Source organism: Capra hircus, chromosome 20 (genome assembly GCF_001704415.2).
Source record: "Capra hircus breed San Clemente chromosome 20, ASM170441v1, whole genome shotgun sequence".
Classification (NCBI taxonomy): domain Eukaryota; kingdom Metazoa; phylum Chordata; class Mammalia; order Artiodactyla; family Bovidae; genus Capra; species Capra hircus.
In genome coordinates, this window is record NC_030827.1 from 40,593,868 (window position 1) to 40,617,571 (window position 23,704).

Consider the following 23,704-nt stretch of genomic DNA (forward strand, 5'->3'; position numbering starts at 1 on the left):
GGAAAACCACTAGACCATTCAGGTATGACCTAAATCAAATCCCTTATGATTATACAGTGGAAGTGAGAAATAGATTTAAGGGACTAGATCTGATAGACAGAGTGCCTGAAGAACTATGGATGGAGGTTTGTGACACTGTACAGGAGACAGGGAGCAAAACCATCCCCAAGAAAAAGAAATGCAAAAAAGCTAAATAGCTGTCTGAGGAGGCCTTACAAATAGCTGAGAAAAGAAGAGAGTGAAAGGCAAAGAAGAAAAAGATATACCCATTTGAATGCAGAGTTTTAAAGAATAGCAAGGGGAGCTAAGAAAGCCTTCCTCAGGGATCAATGCAAACAAATAGTGGAAAACAATAGAAAAGGAAAGACTAGAGATCTCTTCAAGAAAATTAGAGATACCAAGGGAACATTTCATGCAAAGATGGGCACAATAAAGGACAGAAATTGTATGGACCTAACAGAAGCAGAAGATATTAAGAAGAGGTGGCAAGAATACACAGAACTGTAGAAAAAAGATCTTCATGACCCAGATAATCACAATGGTGTGATCACTCACCTGGAGCCAGACATCCTCGAATGTGAAGTCAAGTGGGCCATAGGAAGCATCACTACAAACAAATCTAGTAGAGGTGATGGAATTCCAATTGAACTATTTCAAACCCTATAAAATGATGCTGTGAAAGTGCTGCACTCAATATGCCAGCAAATTTGGAAAACTCAACAGTGGCCATAGGACTGGAAAAGTCAGTTTTCATTCCAATCCCAAAGAAAGGCAATGCCAAAGAATGCTCAAACTACCACACAATTGCACTCATCTCACATGCTAGTAAAGTAATGCTCAAAATTCTCCAAGCAGGCTTCAGCAATATGTGAACCATGAACTTCCAGATGTTCAAGCTGGTTTTAGACAAGGCAGAGGAATCAGAGATCAAATTGCCAACATCTGCTGGATCATCAAAAAAGCAAGAAAGTTCCAGAAGAACATCTGTTTCTGCTTTATTGACTATGCCAAAGCCTTTGACTGTGTGGATCCCAGTGAACTATGGAAAATTCTGAAAGAGATGGGAATACCAGACCACCTGACCTGCCTCTTGAGAAACCTATATGCAGGTCAGGTAGCAACAGTTAGAACTGGACATGGAACAACAGACTGGTTCCAAATAGGAAAAGGAGTATGTCAAGGCTGTATATTGTCACCCACTTATTTAACTTATATGCAGAGTCCATCATGAGAAACGCTGGGCTGGATGAAACACAAGCTGGAATCAAGATTGCCAGGAGAAATATCAATAACCTCAGACATGCAGAAGACACCACCCTTATGGCAGAAAGTGAAGAGGAACTCAAAAGTCTCTTGATGAAAGTGAAAGAGGAGAGTGAAAAAGTTGGCTTAAAGCTCAACATTCAGAAAACGAAGATCATGGCATCTGGTCCCATCACTTCATGGCAAATACATGGGGAAACAGTGGCTGATTTTATTTTGGGGGCTCCAAAATCACTGCAGATGGTGATTGCAGCCATGAAATTAAAAGATACTTACTCCTTGAAAAGAAAGTTATGACCAACCTAGACAGCATATTAAAAAGCAGAGATATTACTTTGTCAACAAAGGTCTGTCTAGTCAAAGCTATGGTTTTTCCAGTAGTCAGTTATGGATGTGAAAGTTAGACTGTAAAGAAAGCTGAGTGCAGAAGAATTGATGCTTTTGATCTGCGGTGTTGGAGGAGACTCTTGAGAGTCCCCTGGACTGCAAGGAGATCAAACCAGTCCATCCTAAAGGAGATCAGTCCTGGGTGTTCAATGGAAAGACTGATGTTGAAGCTGAAACTCCAATACTTGGCCACCTGATGTGAAGAGCTGACTAATTGGAAAAGACCCTGATGCTGGAAAAGAATGAGGGCAGGAGGAACAGGGGACACAGAGGATGCAATGGCTGGATGGCATCACTGGCTCAATGGACATGAGTTTGGGTAACCTCTGGGGGTTGGTGATGGATAGGGAAACCTGGCATGCTGTGGTACATGGGGTTCCAAAGAGTCAGACATGACTGAGCAACTGAACTGAACTGAATGTTTTCAAGGTCACACAACTGATAAATAGTAGAACCAAAATCCAGACCTTTAAGATTTTTAAGCCTATGCCCTTTTATATGTGCCACACTGCTCTTCCTGCCAGGTGCAGGAAGAAGAGAAAATTCAGTAGTCAGGGATGACCCACAGTTTTCCAGCAAGGTACACTGAATGGCGATTGATGGTACCTATATTCTGAGACCCAGGATACAGCTGAGGAGCAAGTTTGGAGGAGAACATGATATTTTGAGATACTTGAAGATCAATATTTCGTGATGTTGAGAGCGGGATGCATGTAGGCAATTATGTCCAGCTACCACAAGCAATGGAATGAGGCTCTATAGCACAAGCTATAGGAATGGATTGGAGATAGAGGCATGAACACCATAGTACCTATGTAGTGGCTGAAACTCTGGGTATGTACTGAATCACCCAGAAGGAGTGTGCAGTTTTAGAGTCTTAAACATCCATCTTTGATTCATTGTCCCTAGATCCCTCTTAAACATATTACGTAAAAATCTCATGCATGTATCAGGTCTTAATTAAAGTTGCACTCATTCATTTAACAAATATTTGATGAAGATACTAAGTATCAATTATGTGTTCAACAATGGATTAGGCTCTACAGGGAATAAAAAGGAAGAAGATGTAATTTTCCCACTCTAGGAGCCTACCATTTGCTTGGCAAGTCAGGTTATATTTATATACCCAGCACTGGAAGTCACAATGCATACTCTATGGAAAGTGCCAGCATGTTTTATGTTCATGCTTCTGTTTCAAGGAAACCTTGAATATCTCACAGCAAATCACCCCAAGACAGCCGAAAGGTATAATATACCCATCATTATATGAGCTCCTCCTAGTTTGCCACTTCTGTTTCTGTTCTCCTCTTTGGAAGCTGTTTATCACTTAAATAATAAAAACTGTTTCTTTCTTGAGCATGTTATGCTTTAAGCCCAGTTACTTTAATGCTGAAGAATCCAGGTATTCCGCAGAAAGACTGGAACTTGGAATTGGAAAGCTGTAGGAAGATCCGTGCATGACTTTACTCCATTTCTCATCCCTGCTTCTCTCTGCATGTCTGGTTCATTCTTCTCTCTGTAGACTCTTTCTCTCTGCCCTGAAAGCTGTCTGACTAAATACGACTACTCAGTAGAATATGGCTGCTAAGGGTTTTCTTGGTCTTAAGCCCCTCTTGGTTTTCCTCTGTCAGCACTGCATATGTATTATTTTTAATCTTTACAATAACCCTTCAAGGCTGAAATTATTCCTTCTGCATCACATATGGGGAAGAAAGCTAAGAGAGATTGTGCCCCTCCCCCAAAATCATTGTCATTTGTTGGGGATTCAAAGATAAAAAGATAAGGCCTCTGCCCTCATGGACTTCAGAGTCCAGTGATGAAGCAGTTATTTATGCACATGTGTGCAGTCTCTTCAGTCATGCCTGACTCTTTGTGACCCTATGGACTATAACCCCCTAGGTTCCTCTCTCCATTGGATTGTCCAGGAAAGAATACTAGAGTGGGTTGCCATGCCCTCTTCCAGGAGATCTTCCTGACCCAGGAATCAAACCCGTGTCTTCTGAGTCTCCTGCATGTTAGGCAGATTCTTTACCCACTGAGTCACCTGAAAAGCTCTGTTATAGGTATAAACATAAATCAGTCATCATAGAATCCTGTGGGCAGTGCTATAATAGATTGTAAATGTAGAATTATAGTGGGCTTCCCAGGTGGTGCTAATGGTAAAGAGCCCACCTGCCAATGCAGGAGATGTAAGAAACATAGGTTCGACCCCAGGGTCATGAAGATCCCATGAAGAAGGGCATGGCAACTCACTCCAGTATTCTTGCCTGGAGAATCCCCATGGACAGAGGAGCCTGCGGGCTACAGTTCATAGGGTCACAAAGAGTCAGATACGACTGAAGCAACTTAGCGCAGCACAGAATTGTAGTAAGAAAAAGACTGATGCCTGGGAGCATCAAGGCAGGGAGAGAACTGTAGAAAGGACATCTAAACCAAATTTGGAAAGATGTTTATCTCTCCAGGTTTAAAAGGAGTGAAATGAATTCTAGTCAAGAGGAGTTTTAGATTGTAGAGATACAAGAGTGTTTATTATCAACAGGAGGAGCAGTGCTATCTATGTTTCTTCTTGAACCCCTGGCTCACCTTCTGAGTTGACAGCCAAGCACAGGTACACTCATGATGAGACTGGCTATAGATCCTGATGAAATGGCTCAAAATGATCTGATTTCCAGTAAACCAAAAAAGAGAACACGTGAAACTAATATTTGGTATAAAAACTTAGTCTTTTGCTGTTTAGTGTTTTCTCTCTTTTTTCCTCCCTACACGCCTACTCCAACCACAATATAAATCAACACAGAAAACAATGTGGGCCTTGGCAGTAGCTGCTGTTAATTTTGAGTGATGAATACACACCAGACTTGGGCATTACAAGAGCTGCCTGTGTGGTACATTATACCTTTTTTTCAGGATTTGTATTGTGTCTATCTTATAGCTTTGCATAGAACTTTTGGGATATCCCACCGAATAATATGACTTTGGATTCTATCCAGACTTATTTATGTAAGCTGTTGGTTACATAATCTTCCTTATGTCTCTTCAGAAATAAGGCTGACATGTAAGTGTTGTCTATACAGATAGAAGCTTAATGCTATCTCTAGCTTGTTATAAATGGAGAAAAGTACTAACAGTTTTCACTTATGAGGTACATTCTCTCATAGCTAAGCCATACTCCTGTGTGTGTGTGAAGTTGCTCAGTAATGTCCGACTCTTTGCAACCCCATGGACTGTAGCCCACCAGGCTCCTAGAGAGGTTTAAAAAGTTTCTCTTAGATTATGAGAAAATTCAATAATCAAGAAAGATTTGTTACTTAAAGTATTATATTTAAGTTTCAGTAGAATTATACCTGACCATCTATAAATTCATTCTACACCTTAAGCTCTGAAGAAGATGGATGTGCATTTCTACAGCAGTCTCTTTCGGCTTAGCATTTATCAGTAGGACAATCATTCCCCATGTCATTGTTATCAGAAATAGCCCTCTCTTCTTCTGAACCTCAGCTGAAGGTCTTGCTGGTATACAGCATAATGAATATTGGAATACTAAACTACTTCACTTTACCTAATGTAACTAAAAATCAACTAGTCCAGAAGGACTCAGGATAAAGGCAAGCATAAATGTATTTAAGCATCTAGCCCCACAAGCCCTCAGCTGTAATGAAAAGAGGATCTAGTTATAGCAGATAATTTAAAAAAAAATGTTTTGTCCAAGTGATTATATGTATGTTTTAAAAAATTGAAAAAATAGGATATATGCATGGTAAGGTGTCTTCCTCCTCACCATTTCCCCAGTCATATTGCACCAGCTCGAGAAGGCGATGGCACCCCACTCCAGTACTCTTGCCTGGAAAATCCCATGGACAGAGGAGCCTGGAAGGCTGCAGTCCATGGGGTCGTGAAGAGTTGGACACGACTGAGCGACTTCACTTTCACTTCTTACTTTTGTGCATTGGAGAAGGAAATGGCAACCCATTCCAGTGTTCCTGCCTGGAGAATCCCAGGGACGGGGTAACCTGATGGGCTGGCATCTATGGGGTCGCACAGAGTCAGACACGACTGAAGCGACTTAGCAGCAGCAGTAGCAGCAGCTAGTACAGTCACCATATCCAGATGTTCCCTGTCCTTCCAGAGAGATGATGCACATACGTGTGTGTATGTTTGTGTGTGCATCTACACACATTGCTTTAATTTTATACAGATGGTAACACATAATACTCATTCATTTGCATCTTGTGTTTTCACTTAACACATCTTAAGAGTTGTGGCATATTAGTCCATGTAGACCTGCCTCACTCTATTTAACTGCTGCTTAGTATTCTGTTATTTCATTGCACCATATCTCTATAGATGTTATTCATTTACTAGATCTCTATTGATGGGAATTCATGCTGTTTCTAGTCTTATGCTAAAACAGACTATGTTGCAGTGAATATGCTTTGCATATGTATAGTAATATTTGTCAGATAAGTTTCTGGAAGCAGAGTTGTTGGGCTAATGATGGAGAGTGGGAGAAAAGGTGTTTTTTATTTGTTTGTTTGTTTGTTTGTTTTTTAGTGAAAGTTCAGAAATGATCAGAGGTTTAATACTAATATATTAGCTTAGCTCTGTATCTATCTTTCTTGGTGCTTTTTCTCTCCTAGGGATTCCTTACCTGAAACTATTCAGACATGATCATACATCTTGTTTTTGCTTTCTCCCCAATATTGTGAATTCCTTTGTCTGTTTATCCTATCTGCTCCTTCAGTCATCAAAGCCAGACCAATCAAAACATCTCCATTCTTTACTACTACACCTAGAGTGCCAAGTGTTTGGAGGGAACACATGTAATTTTCTTAGATCATTTAGGGACTTTATGCCACTCAAAACTACTTTTACTTACAACTAACAAATTGTCTTTCCATTTCTCATATTGGTCATTCCACTGCCTAATCCATGATCACAATTTTTTATCTTACTTACACCATACTCACTCTTAGGAAATGGCTTGGTTCCCTACTTCTCAGAGAAAGACAACTCATTAGTGCAAGAACCCCCTTACTTTCTATTTTCACCCTCAAAGTTTCTACATGAAATTCTCAGACTATCTCTTTTTCTGCCTTTTTTTAAAATTGCTAATCCTGCCACTTATTCCTTATTCCCACTGCCTCTCTACTGATTTTTTCACCCCAGTCTATAAATAAATTCTATAAAATAAAAGTCCTCTCTCTGTTCTTTATTTTCTTCCATTAATTGCTTTCTGTTGTTGTTGTTCATTGTTCAGTTGCTAAGTTGTGTCTGGCTCTTTGCAACTCCATGGACTGCAGCACACCAGGCTCCTGAAATTTGCTCAAACTCATGTCCACTGAATCAGTGATGCCATCCAACCATCTCATTCTCTGTTACACCCTTCTCCTCTTGCCCTCAACCTTTCCCAGCATCAGGGTCTTTTCCAATGAGTCGGCTCTTCGTAATAGGTAGCCAAAGTATTAGAACTTTAGCACCCGTCCTTCCAATGAGTATTCAGGGCTGATTTCCTTTAGGATTGACTTGTTTGATCTTGATGTCCAAGGGACTCACAAGAATCTTCTCCAGCGCCACAATTCAAAAGCATCAATTCGTCAGCACTCAGCTGACGAATACCTTCATACATGAGTATTTTGTTGGCTGTCTAGGTCTGTCATAGCTTTTCTTCCAAAGAATTTTAATTTCATGGTTGCAGTCACTGTCTGCTGTGATTTTGGAGCCCAAGAAAAGAAAGTCTGTCACTGTTTCCACTGTTTCCCCATCCATTTGGCATGAAGTGATGGGACCAGATGCCATTATCTTTGGTTTTTGAATGTTGAGCTTTAGGCCAGCTTTTCCACGCTCCTCTTTCACCTTCATCAAGAGGCTCTTTGGTTCCTCTTAGCTTTCTGCCATTAGGACTTCCCTGGTGGCTGCAATGGTGAAGCGTCTGCCTACAATGCAGGAGACTCAGGCTCAACCCCTGGGACGGGAAGATCCCCTGAAGAAGGAAATGGCAACCCAGTCCAGTGCTATTGCTAGAAAATCCCATGACGGAGGAGCCTGGTAGGCTACAGTCTATGGGACTGCTAAGCGTCGGACACGACTGAGTGACTTCACTTCTGCCATTAGACTGGTATCACCTGCATATCTTAGGTTGTTGATATTTCTCCTGGCAATCTTGATTCCAGCTTGTGATTCATCCAGCCCAGCATTTCGCATGATGTACTCTACATATAAGTTAAATAAGCAGGGTGACGATATACAGCCTTGACGTACTCCTTTCCCAATTTGGAACCAGTCCATTGTTTCATATCCAGTTCTAACTGTTGCTTCTTGTCCTGCATACAGGTTTCTCAGGAAACAAGTAAAGTGGTCTGGTATTCCCATCTCTTTAAGAATTTTATGCAGTTTGTTGTGATCTACACAATCAAAGGCTTTAGCATAGCCAACGAAGCAGATTTTTTAAAATTCCCTTACTTTTCCTATGATCCAATGGATGTTGGCAATTTGATTTCTGGTTCCCCTGCCTTTTCTAAACACAGATTTTACATCTGGAAGTCCTTGGTTCACATACTGCTAAAGCCTAACTTGAAGCATTTTGAGCATAATCTTGCTAGCATGTGAAATGAGAGCAATTGTATGATAGTTTGAACATAATTTGGCATTGCCTTTTTTTCCTTCCCAGATAGTGTTCTTAAGAAAGTAAAAGTGCATGAGACAGGGTTCTCAGGGCTGGTGCACTGGGATGACTCTGGGGGATGGGACGGGGAGGGAGGTGGGAGAGGGATTCTGGATGGAGAACATATGTGTGCCTGTGGCTGATTCATGTTGATGTATGGCAAAAACCACTACAATATTGCAAAGTAATTAGCCTCCAATTAAAATTTTTTTAATTTACTTATTTTAATTGGAGGTTAGTTTCTTTACAATATTGTATTGGTTTTGCCATACATCAACATGAATCCGCCACGAGTATACGCGTGTTCCCCATCCTGAACCCTCCTCCCTTCTCCCTCCCCATAAAAAGTGAAAGTGAAGTTGCTCAGTCATGTCTGACTCTTTGCAACCCCATAGGCTGTAGCCTACCATGGACTGTAGCCTACAGGCTTCTCCATCCATGGGATTTTCCAAGTAAGAGTAGTGGGTTGACATTTCCTTCTCCAGGGGATCTTCCCAACTCAGGGACTGAACCCTGGTCTCCCGCATTGCAGGCAGATGCTTTACCCTCTGAGCCACCAGGGAAGCCCCAGCATTCTTAAGAGAGTAGGCCAAAAACTAGACATTTTCAGTTTCATTTCTAATCTGTTTGTCCAGTCATTAAAGAAAGGGGACTGCCTCTACTACAGTGATGACCCTACTCTCGCTAGGTCCCCAAAGGATGTCAAATTTCAATCATTTATGAGCAGTCTTGGACTTCCCTATACTTGAATTTTCTCCATCATTTGATTGACCCTTGAATCACCCCTAATCCCACCTGTTGCTGCAGAATTTCTCAACTGTTTTCATTATATGCTTTCTTCTTGTTCTCCTTAACTCACTTTTTTCTTGGCTTTCTAAAAACATTCTTCTGGTTTCTTTCTGACTTTAGATGTTTAGGTCTTATGTTCTCTAGAATTAAGTCCTCATTAAGTTTTCCTTCTCTTTATTCTTTCCACAAGTGATCTCATTCATTCCCCAGTTTCAGAGATCACCTATATGTTGATGACTCATTAGCGCCTGTCTAAACCTTTCTCCTGACTCCAGACCATATTTAAACTGCCTAATAGTCTTCACTTGGTTGACTCACAGATACCTGGAACATAACATGTCCCAAATTGAACTCACCTTTAAGTTCCCCACCCCATTGCTCTAGGCTGTCCTTTCTTTCCATCATTCACCCAGTCACCCAGGCCAGAAATCTTTAAATCATAATCTCCTCTTGCTTTTATCTCTTTTAGCCACACTTCATCAATCACTGAATTCTGTTGTTTCTGTTTCCTAGGTACTGGCTGATTTCATCCCTTTTAGCATTGGAGAAGGAAATGGCAACCCACTCCAGTGTTCTTGCCTGGAGAATCCCAGGGACGGGGGAGCCTGGTGGGCTGCCGTCTATGGGGTCGCACAGAGTCGGACACGACTGAAGCGACTTAGCAGCAGCAGCAGCAGCAGTAGTCCCTACACATGTGACCATCTGAGCTTTATCTCTCATTATTCCTTACCTGAACTATTTCAGTAATCTGCTAACTGGTCTCCATCAATGTATGTACTCCTAATTAAGCTCCTTAACAACTGAGTTATCTTTCTAAATTAATTATCATTATTAATTATGTTACTCCCCTACTTAAAATTATTTTCTATGCTTTCTTAACTGCCTGCTTAACTGCATTTTACATTTTACTTGCTTCTCCAGCTTCATCACCTCTGTCTCTTCAACATATGTTGTATACTTTAGTCTTTAAAAAATATTCATAATTGCCTCCGTATCCCTTTTCTTCTATCTCTGATTGGTTGTTCATCCTGTTTCTTGGCCTTTCTCGCTCTGTCTCCAAAGGAATATCTCAGATGAAGTGCCTTCTCCAATATGGTTCCATAGATTTAAAAAAAAAAAATCGTATATTAAAAAAATTCACTGTTGTATTTCCTCTTTTAGACTGCAAGACTGTCTTGGGAAATGACCATATTCTATTCATCTATGTATCTGTGATGTTAATATCTTTCACAATTCCTTGTACTGAGAAGCCACTCAAACGGTATTCACTGAATGGTATCCTCTGTTTGGTCCCTATTTTCTCTCTTTATTCTAGTTTGTACTTAATTGTCAAATTAGCTTTCCTAAAACAATGCTCTGTTTGTGTCACTTCCCTCTAAATCTTCCAAGAGACTTTGCTCACCTATAGGCTGATATCCACACTCCTTGATATGGTGCTTAGATTCCTCACAGCTGTTTCCCTATATTTCTTTTTTTTAATATGAATTTATTTATTTTAATTGGAGGTTAATTACAATATTGTATTGGTTTTGCCATACATCAACATAAATCCGCCTGTTAATGTATCTACATATACCTTTTACTTTTCTGCCAGACTGGTCTACTTGATATTCTTCAAAATGCTCAAGGTGAATTTACACTACTCTTTTCTTGCTCAGATCGCTATCTTGAGGTCAGATGACCTTTCCCCTTCTCTAACTTATCTGATCTCACTCATCTTCACAGTGAAGTTCCTATCTACAGTTCCATAATACTTTCTCTGATTGTGCTGTGCTTTGTCGCTCAGTCATGTCTGACTCTTTGCAACCCCATGGACTGTAGCCCACCGGGCTCCTCTGTCCATGGGGGCTTCTCCAGGCAAGAATACTGGAGTGAGTTGCCTTGCCCCCCTCCAAGGGGTCTTCCCAACACAGGGAACAAACCCAGGTCTCCTGCATTGCAGGCAGAATCTTTACCATCTGAGCCACCAGGGAAGCCCTCTTGCCCTGACTATTTCCTGAATAATCTGTTTTCCCAACTGTCACAGCACTTGTTCCTTATACTATAGTTTGTTGCGTCCAGCACTTTTTATAGCTTATATTGCTTGCTATCTTCGTGAAATTTTGACTTTTACTTGTCTCAACTATATGACTAACTTATAATGCATTAAGCATAGGGACTATGTCTCAACAGTGTTGAATAAATGCTTTAGTGTCCTTCATGTCAGTGATCAGGACTATTGCTATTCTTTCTTAATTTACGGATTTCCTGACTTGACTTATATATGATTTCAATCTTAAGCAAGTTTTAAGTGCATTTTTGCTTATTGATTTCTGACTGTTTATGGTATTATTTTCTTTTGATTTCTGATTTCCTGCCTGCATGGCTGATGGTCCATAAACTTATCTGCTACTCTTTAGCTTTCTGACCCAATTATCTTTCGCTGCATTGGCTAATACAATGATCATGAGAAAAAAAAGAGAAGGAGGAAGAGTGTTTCAATCATGTTTCAAGGTACAGCACTTCCTTTTCTTTTGTGGACATCATCATGTGAACATATTCATTGACAGGGATAGAGAAAAGTTGCTGCTTCTGTATCCCAAAGTATGAAGGGAGCATGTAGTTACCAAATGTGAGGAAATAGAATTCCAGGGTCTCACTGTTTTTAACTTTAGGACCCAGCATCTGTCCCAAGCCACTGGGTCCCTTTTGCATGTTACTCCCACCCAGAGATTCAACAGGGACACTCCTCATTTCTAAAGCCATGCCTTTAGATTCATGGCCATACCTTTTTTCTTTTTTTCACCCTCAGCTGCTTGAAACAGAGCTCCAATTTACAAAAGTGGTGAAGTATTTGAAGTGCAAATTGTATTCACTATTATTTGTCCAGACTTCTCAAACTTGAAGAAAATGGGCAATTTTCTTAAAATACATATTAGCTTTACTTACTACTTGGCTTCCCTCCCTTTAGCAGTTCTGGAGCCCCAGACCCAGTAGAACTCCCTTTCTGCTGGGCCTGTGCCAGTTGCAGCTTCTGGTCTCACATGCTGGGCACCAGTGCTGGCTCTACTGTCCCGTTTGCCAGATGCAGCCTGTTTTACAAATGAAATTATGCATTTGAACCAGATGCCTTTGGCTTGGTGATGGGCCCTGTGCACAGTCTACAATTTGGGTCAGACTTATGAGAAGTTTGGTGAATTTGGCACTGTCTTTGAGGAAGCATGGACTCTCTTAAAACTCCAGAGAGAAACCTTTAGGATCTCAGACATTCCATCTCTTGTGGGCTTCCAGAAAAGGCCACCGTCAGCTGGCATGGAAGAGAGGGCTCTTTTTCAAACTATTCAAGTCATGTTGTGACTTGAAGTCTAGTACAAAATCATGAAAAGACATGACATAATTTGCACTGATCTTAGAATAAGCAAGTTCACTCTACTGTGTAAGGACTCTTTTAATGGTACAGCAATATATTTCTGCCATTGAAGTATAATTCTATGAAAGAATTTAAAATAAATATCATTTCTAAAATGTGAGAAAAAAATACAGCTAAGTTAGTTTGCTAAGGGGAGACAATGACCTGATCTCATGTACCAATTAAAGGTATATGGATTTTAATTTAATCCCAATTCAAAGGGATTTGCGGGTTCCAAGGTGGGATATCTCTTTGTTTCATCCTCTTGTCAGCTTCAGTAGAAATGAGGCTTCAATTAGTATCTTAGTAGTAAAGCCTGAGAATTTTTCCATCCCAGATTTTTAAAGAATCATAAAACAGCTTGAAAGAAAGCCTCACTCACTTGCCCCGAAATCTCCACTGAAAAATAAGTAATTGAAACCATAGCTGGGCATGATTAATGAAGATACATTATTATAATTTATTATACAGTTTTTGGAGGGCTGTTTTTCCTTCACTTTTTTCTCATCTGTCTCCTCTATTGCTTCTCCTACCACACTGGAGACTGAGCAAAATGCAGATGTTAATAACATAAAGATATCAAAGAGTTAGTTTTGGCTGAGTTAGCAGTGACCACATTATAGATCTCAGATTTTCCCTCCTTTCATGTGGCTTTTTTGTAGGTTGGACAATAAATTTACTGGTATGAATTACTATACATTTGATCCAAATGTGTGGCAGAGGATAAAAGGAAGTAACTATGGATAGGTCTGTGGGGAACGTCTAGATCAAACTCAGGTATATATGGAGGGGCCCTAGAATTTCAATGAAACTTTTCAAATCTGACAAATACATTGCTTCGGACATTTGGAAAATTCTTTAAAAAAAATAAGAGAAACACCCCCCCTCCCCGTGCCTAATTACCTCATAGATTTTCATAAAGGAAGTCATATAAAGTAATTATAGTTAATGTCGGTTCTATTCACTTAAATATATCTCTCCCTTTGGCTTGAACTATTCCCTCTTTTGGGCTTCCCAGGTGGCACTGGTGGTAAAGAACCCGTCTGCCAATGCAAGAGACATAAGAGACATGGGTTCAATCCCTGGATCAGGAAGATCTCCTGGAGAAAGGCATGGCAATCCACTCCAGTATTCTTGCCTGGAGAATCACATGGACAGAGGAGCCCGGTGGGCTACAGTCCATAGGGTCGCAAAGAGTCAGACATGACTGAAGCGACTTAGCACACATGCACGCTCATACCTTTCTTTAATACTAAAGAATCTTCTAACTGTACCACCTGCCTCATGTTTAAATGTTTAACTATATACAGATGGTCTAAATCTAGCCTAAAACACTGCACTAAAATGATATGTTTCCTGTTTAAACCTTTAAACCTCTTGCCTAGCAATCATAAGCTTCAGTATTTTTCATCTGAAAGAATATATTTAGAGCAATGATTCTCAACCTTGACTGCACATTAAAAGTACCTGAAGAGCTTTAAAAAGTTCTGATGCCCAAGGTATACTCCAGACAACTTAAATGAGAATTTTAGTACATGGTAGACTGGTTCCAAATAGGAAAAGGAGTGAGTCAAGGCTGTATATTGTCACCCTGCTTATTTAACTTCTATGCAGAGTACATCATGAGAAACGCTGGGCTGGACAAAGCACAAGCTGGAATCAAGATTGCCGGGAGAAATATCAATAACCTCAGATATGCAGATGACACCACCCTTATGGCAGAAAGTGAAGAGGAACTAAAAAGCCTCTTGATGAAAGTGAAAGAGGAGAGTGAAAAAGTTGGCTTAAAGCTCAACATTCAGAAAACGAAGATCATGGCATCTAGTCCCATCACTTCATGGGAAATAGTTGGGGAAACAGTGGAAACAGTGTCAGACTTTATTTTGGGGGGCTCCAAAATCACTGCAGATGGTGACTGCAGCCATGAAATTAAAAGACGCTTACACTTTGGAAGAAAAGTTATGACCAACCTAGATAGCATATTGAAAAGCAGAGACATTACTTTGCCGACTAAGGTCCGTCTAGTCAAGGCTATGGTTTTTCCAGTGGTCATGTATGGATGTGAGAGTTGGACTGTGAAGAAGGCTGAGCACCAAAGAATTGATGTTTTTGAAGTGTGGTATTGGAGAAGACTCTTGAGAGTCCCTTGGAATGCAAGGAGATCCAACCAGTCCATTTTAAAGGAGATTAGCCCTGGGATTTCTTTGGAAGGAATGATGCTAAAGCTGAAACTCCAGTACTTTGGCCACCTCATGCGAAGAGTTGACTCATTGGAAAAGACTCTGATGCTGGGAGAGATTGCGGGCAGGAGGAGAAGGGGACGACAGAGGATGAGATGGCTGGATAGCATCACTGACTCGATGGACATGAGTCTGAGTGAACTCCGGGAGTTGGTGATGAACAGGAAAGCCTGGAATGCTGCAATTCATGGGGTCGCAAAGAGTCGGACACAACTGAGCGATTGAACTGAACTGAACTTAGGCATCAGTACTTTTTCTGAATCCCTAGAAAATTCTAGTGAAGTAGCTTAGTCGTGTCCGACTCTTTGCGACCCCATAGACACGAGGCTCCTCTGTCCATGGGATTTTCTAGGCGAGGTTACTGGAGTGGGTTGCCATTTCCTTCTCCAGGGAATCATCCCAACCCAGGGATCGAACCCAGGTCTCCCTCATTGTAGACAGACACTTTACCATCTGAGCCACCAGGGAAGTCATGTGTAGCCAAAGTTGAGACAGCTGATTTTTAAAAATAGCACATTGTAGTGAAAAGAGCAAAGGCTCTGGAATCAACTGGGTCCTTGGTTAGCATTCCATTTCTAACATGTCATTCATTCATTTGAAAATATTAAAATTCATAATAAAAAATAAAATGCCTAATAGACACTGGTACGTTCAGTATGGGCAGTATAATAATAATGATGATGATATCTGCTAACAAAGGTGTTTTATGAATAGCATCATATACACATAGAAAACACATATGTTAATAAGATTGCATTTTAAGTGCCTTGTTATACTTCAAGGTTAAATTATATATGCTATATTTGTAAGGATGAACAGTGAAAGTGTTAGTTGCTCAGTTCTGTCCTCCTCTTTGCAACACTATGTGCTGTAGCTTACTAGGCTCCTCTGTGCAGGGGATTCTCCAGGCAAGAATACTGGAGGGGGTTGCATTTCCTTCTCCAGGTGATTTTTCCAACCCAGGGGTTGAACCCAGATCTCCTGCATTGAAGGCAGATTCTTTACTATCTGAGCTACTGGGGAAGCCGCTATTATAAGGATGACAAAACCAAATAGACCTCTCATCAACCTTTCAGCCCCTTAACACCTTGTACTTCCCTTACAGTGATTATTTTAATTCCACTTTGTATTGTATACATATTGTCTTTATCAATTCATGAAAAATATTATACTCAATTGCTGCAATGCTAAACTTTAAGCTTCTTGAACAGAAAATATTTTCTTACTCATCCTGGCATACCCCTCTTAGCTTGGTGCATCTCTTTCCATGATGCTAGCATGCAGCCTGTTTTCTGAAGCCAGTTAGATTGGTCATATTTGGGAAGCAATTAAAGACAGGATATTGAAGGAATTAGAGATTTTATATCCATATGGGATGTGATGTTTGAACATGCATGTGTGTGTGTGTGTGTGTGTGTGTGTGTGTGTGTGTGTGTGTGGAGAGAATGATTTTCTATTAAAGGAAAACATGCTTAGTTTAGTCTGCCCCTCGTTTATAGTCTCTTTGCAGTAGGCATTTTCCTGAGGGCTGTCTGTCAGAAGACTGATTTTGTGGGTGGTCTGCCATACTGAATTTTGGATCTAAGACCTCAGCTCCAAGGCCCTCATCCTCCATAATGCCAGCAGACGGTACACTCCATCAACACCTAATTACTTCCTAGTAGTCTGAACCCACAATCTTTTTTGGTTTGGGACCAGAATCAACTTCATAAGACATAGAAGAAAGAATGTCTGGAATTGGGAACCTAAATATGTGACTTTCTTTCGGGAGGTGATTGATCAGAAGAACATTTGTTATCCACAGTGTATTTATGGAAGACAGCTTTGAGAAGGAGAGGCTTTCTGACCTCGTGGCAACCAAATGTTGCCCACTGAAACTTCTGCCCTGATTGTCTTCTGAATTAGTAACCATTTTTCACAGGAATTTGAGGAGGAAACTTGTTAATTAAAAGGGTGTGGTTATTTTAACTGTCACTTGGTTGTCCTTCTGAGTACACTACTCCAAGCTCTACTTGCACTTGAAGCCTCCACAGAGTTGAATCCATGACACATTCTAGATGAACTAAAGGGAAAACCTAAAATAAGGGTAGAGAATGTTTATGCAAATGATCTTTTAAAAGAGAGAAAATATTTTTAAAAGAGTATTGAAATATGAGAGCATCCATAATTTTTGCCTTTCTCCATGAACTTATAGTCACGTAGAATATGCTGTCAAAGTGGCTCATTGAGATTAGGGACTACAAATTGACTTAGATTATTTTATCCTCCTGCAAAGAGGAAATCACTCTTAACAGATTTATCACACTCTTTAATCCTCACAGCTCCCACAACACTCAGAACAATGAAAATCATGTAAATCTACTTGGTAGGCAGAAGCGGAAAAGTAGTGCTACATAGATGACACTTAAGGTAATGGAACAACAGACTGGTTCCAAATGGAAAAGGAGTACATCAAGGCTGTATATTGTCACCCTGCTTATTTAACTTCTATGCAGAGTACATCATGAGAAACACTGGGCTGGAAGAAGCACAAGCTGGAATCAAGATTGCCGGGAGAAATATCAATAACCTCAGATATGCAGATGACACCACCCTTATGGCAGAAAGTGAAGAGGAACTAAAAAGCCTCTTGATGAAAGTGAAAGAGGAGAGTGAAAAAGTTGGCTTAAAGCTCAATATTCAGAAAACAAAGATCATGGCATCTGGTCCCGTCACTTCATGGGAAATAGATGGGGAAACAGTGGAAACAGTGTCAGACTTTATTTTGGGGGGGCTCCAAAATCACTGCAGATGGTGACTGCAGCCATGAAATTAAAAGACATTCCTTGGAAGAAAAGTTATGACCAACCTAGAGAGCATATTCAAAAGCAGAGACATTGCTTTGTCAACAAAGATCGTCTAGTCAAGGCTGTGGTTTTTCCAGTGATCATGTATGGATGTGAGAGTTGGACTGTGAAGAAAGCTGAGTGCCGAAGAATTGATGCTTTTGAACTGTGGTGTTGGAGAAGACTCTTGAGAGTCCCTTGGACTGCAAAGAGATCCAACCAGTCCATTCTAAAGGAGATCAACCCTGGGATTTCTTTGAAAGGAATGATGCTAAAGCTGAAACTCCAGTACTTTGGCCACCTCATGTGAAGAGTTGACTCATTAGAAAAGACTCTGATGCTGGGAGGGATTGGGGGCAAGAGGAGAAGGGGATGACAGAGGATGAGATGGCTGGATGGCATCACCAACTCGATGGACATGAGTTTGAGTGAACTCCAGGAGCTGGTGATGGACAGGTAGGCCTGGCGTGCTGTGATTCATGGCGTCACAAAGAGTCAGACACGACTGAGCGACTGAACTGAACTGAACTGAAGGTCCTTAAGGAAACTTGTTGGTTTCCTATAGAGGGACTGATTGCTGCTGCTGCTGCTAAGTCGCTTCAGTTGTGTCTGACTCTGTGTGATGCCATAGACGGCAGCCCACCAGATTCCCCCGTCCTGGGATTCTCCAGGCAAGAACACTGGAGTGGGTTGCCATTTCCTTCTCCAATGCATGAAAATGAAAAGTGAAAGTGAAGTCGCTCAGTCATGTCCGACTCATAGCGACCACATGGACTGCAGCCTACCAGGCTCCTCCATCCATTGGATTTTCCAGGCAAGAGTACCGGAGTGTGGTGCCATTGCCTTCTCCATAGAGGGACTGACTAGCTTTCTCCTAATAGATATTATTTATTTTATTAAATTTTTGCCTGCCAGAATACTGTGACTGGGTATACAGGTTGTACTGAAGATATGTCACCACTGCCAGGAGAGAATGGATGCTTTCCAGTGAAAGTGAAGTCGCTCAGTCATGTCCGACTCTTTGCAACCTCACGGACTGTAGCCTACCAGGCTCCTCCATCCTAGGGATTTTCCAGGCAAGAATACTGGAGTGGGTTGCCATTTCCTTCTCCAGGAGATCTTCCCATCCCAGGGATTGAACCCAGGTCTTCTGCATTGTAGGCAGATGCTTTACCATCTGAGCCACCAAGGAAGTTCCCCTTTCCAGTCAAATGAAGTTAATCTTTTCCATATCACAGATATCAATCAGTACTTGGAACTTGAATGTATTATAAATTCAGAATCATTCTAAATTTCAACCAGTGGTTTCCAATATATATATATTTCCTGAGGAAAGAAGAAACGAAAGCCTATTGAAGGAATAAGGAAAACAACTGAAAGCTGTACTATTTCCCATTCGCACTGCTGAATCTCTGTGAAGATGCATCACTTCCTCACAAGGGTGATCAGTCAGACATTAATGATGTACGAGCATTTTTACATTCTCATAATGAATTTCTCCTATTTTTCCCCCCATTTTATCTTCAGAGTCTGAAATATATACACTCTCTCTGTTCTTGGCTACTTCTAATTGGCTATTGCCAGTCAAATGTTGGATTATTGCTCCATTTACAGTAAAAGTGAAATACAAATGTAATAAATTGTAATATAATTTTGAAAAGATATAAATATATAGATATAAATATAAATATAATATAAAATTGAAAAGATCCCATTTAATCCCTGCAGGGGGAAAACACCTGCATTTTAGAGGCTCATACTCACCAAGTGATTTAAGAACACCCTGCTTGATAATGGGGGCTTCCCAGGTGGTGCTAGTAGTTAAGAACCCACCTGCCAATGCAGGAGACTTAAGAAACATGGGTTCAATCCCTGGAAGACTATCCCCTGGAGGATGGCATGGCCACCCACTCCAGTATTCTTGCCTGGAGAATCCCATGGACAGAAGAGCCTGGCGGACTACAGTCCATAGGGTCACACAGAGTCGGACATGACTAAAGCGACTTAGCAAGTACACGCACACACGGCCTGATGCTGTAATCTTTTGATTACAAATATCTTTTGAAAGCTACAGTTTTTGAAAAACAAAACACAATTAATGCTACAACTAATAAGTCACAAATAAGATGCAAGAAAATAAAGACAGTTTCTCCAAAAGGTTTGGAAAACTTAATTAGGGGAATATTTTTAATAATTAGTGTTTTAAGATTGAACTTGTAGTTTTCCTCTAGATTTTACAGTGTATATTTTGTAAACTATTTTACTTGTTCACCCTCACCTCCCTTCACATTTAGCATTGATTAAGATGATTTGGAATGGAAATCTTCCCTTGTCTCTAACAATATATTTCCAAGACAGAAATTTCACTTGTCTCCCACTTTAATCGGTTAGAGGTACTATTATGTAATTCTCAGCATTCCTTACCAAGAACTTTACTAGCATGATCAATCCTCTTGGCATTAATTTTCCTTTTCCCTTGTTCTGTGATCTAGGATGGGCAGTGCCAGAAAAAGCTGGATTCTAATTTCTACTGTAAAATTTCTTTTTTCTAGTGGGATTTTCAAGCTTAGCCTCTTACTGTTTATGTGAAGGCAAGATTTGGCTGACCCAAAGGCAGCATATCCTGGGAAGGCCAACCAGCCAAAAACATCACTGGGTGTTTGTTTTGTTCCCTAGTTTAAGGAGAGGAAAGGAAATCACACTTTATATGTAGTACCATACATGTGCTTTCTTTGGTCAATTATGAACAGCATGCATTGGATTTTAACATGTTGATCTTTGATTTTCAGGGGTGAGATATTTTATAATCATTCAATGATCTGGTTTCCTTCCAGTGTAATCACTATTTAATTAGGGTATAAAAGCTTAATGAAGGCAACATGGAAAGTATTAATATTAATATATAACATTTATTGAATATCATTACTGCCCTAGAAATTGAACAAATCACAAAATTAGAGTGCCTACCAGTTAGTTAAGCAATTTTTAAAGAAGTTATTTAAAAAATTATGAAATATCTTTATAAACATTGTAGTATCCTTGAACTACAAGGAGATCCAACCAGTCCATTCTAAAGGAGATCAGTCCTGGGTGTTCTTTGGAAGGACTGATGCTAAAGCTGAAACTCCAATACTTTGGCCCCCTGATGCAAAGAGCTGACTCATTGGAAAAGACTCTGATGCTGGGAGGCATTGGGGGCAGGAGGAGAAGGGGACGACCGAGGATGAGATGGCTGGATGGCATCACCAACTCGATGGACGTGAGTTTAAGTGAACTCCGGGAGTTGGTGATGGACAGGGAGGCCTGGCGTGCTGCGATTCATGGGGTCACAAAGAGTCAGACACAACTGACAGACTAAACTGATGAAACCAAAAAAATCTAGTTAATCCTTTCCACCAAAATTCATCATCATTGATCTATTTTCATAGTACCTGCTTAAGAATACTACTTTCACTGTCTTTACAAGTGTGCCAAGATGAAATGGAATAACTAAACTTCTCTCTCAAATTGGCAATGGGTTATAATGGAAGAGGATGGATAAATAACTCTAGAAAAAATTAATTTTATCTTAAAAGCCACCTAAAGGAGTGGTGGCTCTCAATGAGTTTGTTGATGCGAGTCACCATAAGCAACTGTACAGTCCCTTGGCAAGATGGATTGTGAGTATCCCATTTGCCCTCAGTTGTGCATGGCTGCATTCACTGGCCATATACTCACAAAGAGGGAAAGCCAGTAGCTGTTCTTGCAAACACTTTCTGTGTTTTCAAAGTATCATCCTATCCTCCTTTTCCCATTTGTGATAAAATTTATCAAGAAAACAAGAAGAAGGAGGAGGAGGAAAAGAGGGCAGGGGAGGAGGATGGGCTGGCACAGGAGGCAGCCTTCACGTGCTACCTGCTTTTCTTCACCACTCACTCTTACTTTCCACTCCTACCACTCAGGAGAAACTATTCTCTCAAAGACATCTTATAACCTCTGATTTCCAGGCTTTTCCTCAGCCCTTATTTTCATGTAAAATATGGAACAGTTGACACTGTTGAACAGCCCTTTTATTAATTTCTCTTTCCGAGGCTTTGTGGCTCTGCTTTCTCCTGTGGTACCCTGACGTCTTTTTTTTTAAGTATAATTTCCTACATCCTTATCTTTTTCTTCTCCCTGAATGGAGGTATTTCCATAAATTCTATTCTTGATATCTTATGCTCTTTCTCCTCAGAGACTCCCTTAATTCCTGGGCTCACTGCATGAGTTTAACTCCATAGTCTATTCCACTGCCTCTGTGACCTTCACTCCTACCCTTCTCTACTTTTTCCTCTACTCCAGCGTTGCTAGTTTTCTTGGCATTGTATTGGCCAAGCTGACTCTCCTCTGGGGTTTTGCATCTGATGCTCTCTGCATTTGGACTGCTCTCCCCCAAGTATCTGAAAGGCTTGTCTCATTATCTCCTTCAGGTCTCTGTTCAAATGTTACCTCTGGTAAGTCTTTCCTAGATCACCCCATGTAATCATAATTCCTGTTCTCCATGCTCACTTTTCTGTCTCAGGTCTCTTAGTGCTTAGAGTTGTGCCTGGCGTGTAGTAGTCACTCAGTAAATATCTGCTGCATGCATGAATGAATGAGTTACCAAAGTTACAAAGAAGTCAACCTGTCCATGACTCCAAAATTCCTAGATTTAACTGTCATTCAAATTACCTATGGGACGATGGCAGGGAGACTTCTTCTTGGGTGACATTTCAGACCATGTTATGGGAATCTGTGTAAGAGAGATTCATGAAGACATTTCTCTTGGGGGTGACTTTTTTCCCCTCTGGAGATGGTACTGAAGAGGACAGAAATATTTAGACAGGATGTGGTCCTGAATGACTCCAGTGTTTTTACCTAGAAAGCCCCTCACAGGTGAGAAAAATTTGCCATCAATCAGCTTCACAAAAATTGTGAGTTTAGCTAATTTAATTACTTTGTCATCAGTAATTTGTTTGGATCATGTTAATATGGCCAAACACAGCTTGTTGAGAAAGTCAGCAATGTGAGGGAGCCAAATAAGATCTTAAAATTCCATCGTATTTGCAGGTCATTTTACCAATAACCAAATGATATGCCACTGTACATTGTAAAGGTTATTATTTTGATTTTTCAATATATTAATATTGGACTTTTCTAATGACCAGAGTATGGTCCTCCACTCTGTTTTGTTTTGTTTTGTTTTGTTTGGCGGGGGGAGGGTGTTTTGGTTTTTGTTTTTGGTTTTTTTTTTTTTTGGTCCATAGGCACATAAATCTCATTCAGTTGAAAAAGATCCCTATAAAAATGTTCTGTGAAAAATCTTTTTGTTAACAAAACTGGTTTTTTTTTTCACAACCCTGAAAATTTGTCATTATAAAAATCAGAGCTCTCTGAAGTCTGGTTAATTCACAGAACACTAGCTTGCTTTCAAGAAAGCAAATATCTCAGTGAGTTCAAAGTAAAATGTTCAGGCACGAGATTATATAGCCATTTCAGAAAAGGCTTTATTTTAAGATATTTTCTTTAAAGACCATTTGTCTAGACATGCCTTCCTTGCCTCGTGTGAAATTAATTTTTAATAGCTTAAAAAGTGCTCTCTGAATGGTTCCAAATGCAAACTTTGAAATTGTTGAATAACTTAATAAAGACGCATTTCATTCCTGGTTTACCAAATATGGTTTTGACAATTCTTCCAACAGTCAAGATGGTTTTTATAGTGGAGAATGCCACAATTATTTAATAATAATGCCACCCCGAAGAACTCTATTTGAGACTTAACTGCACAGATCATCTATTTAGAAGTGAAAAAATAAGTTCATGCAAGTGTCCTCTGAGATCATTAACTGCATCTTTTTAATACAGAAAAAAAAAAACCTAAGTCAAAGAAGAAACTGAGCCTCTCCTCTATCAGCAAAGACAACTACTCCCCTGAAAAAGAATTGTCTGAAATAACATTGGTCTTCACAAAGTGGGTGCACACTTGAGAGAGGAAATAGACTCAGTGAGACTCTACACAGAGTATCCGTGTATCAAATACTTCTGCATATCTTATCTTATCAAATACTTCTGCATATTCCTCACAAACCACCTGTTAGATAGGTATAGTTATTTCTGTATTACCAGTAAGAAAACTCTAAGAGATTCAGACATG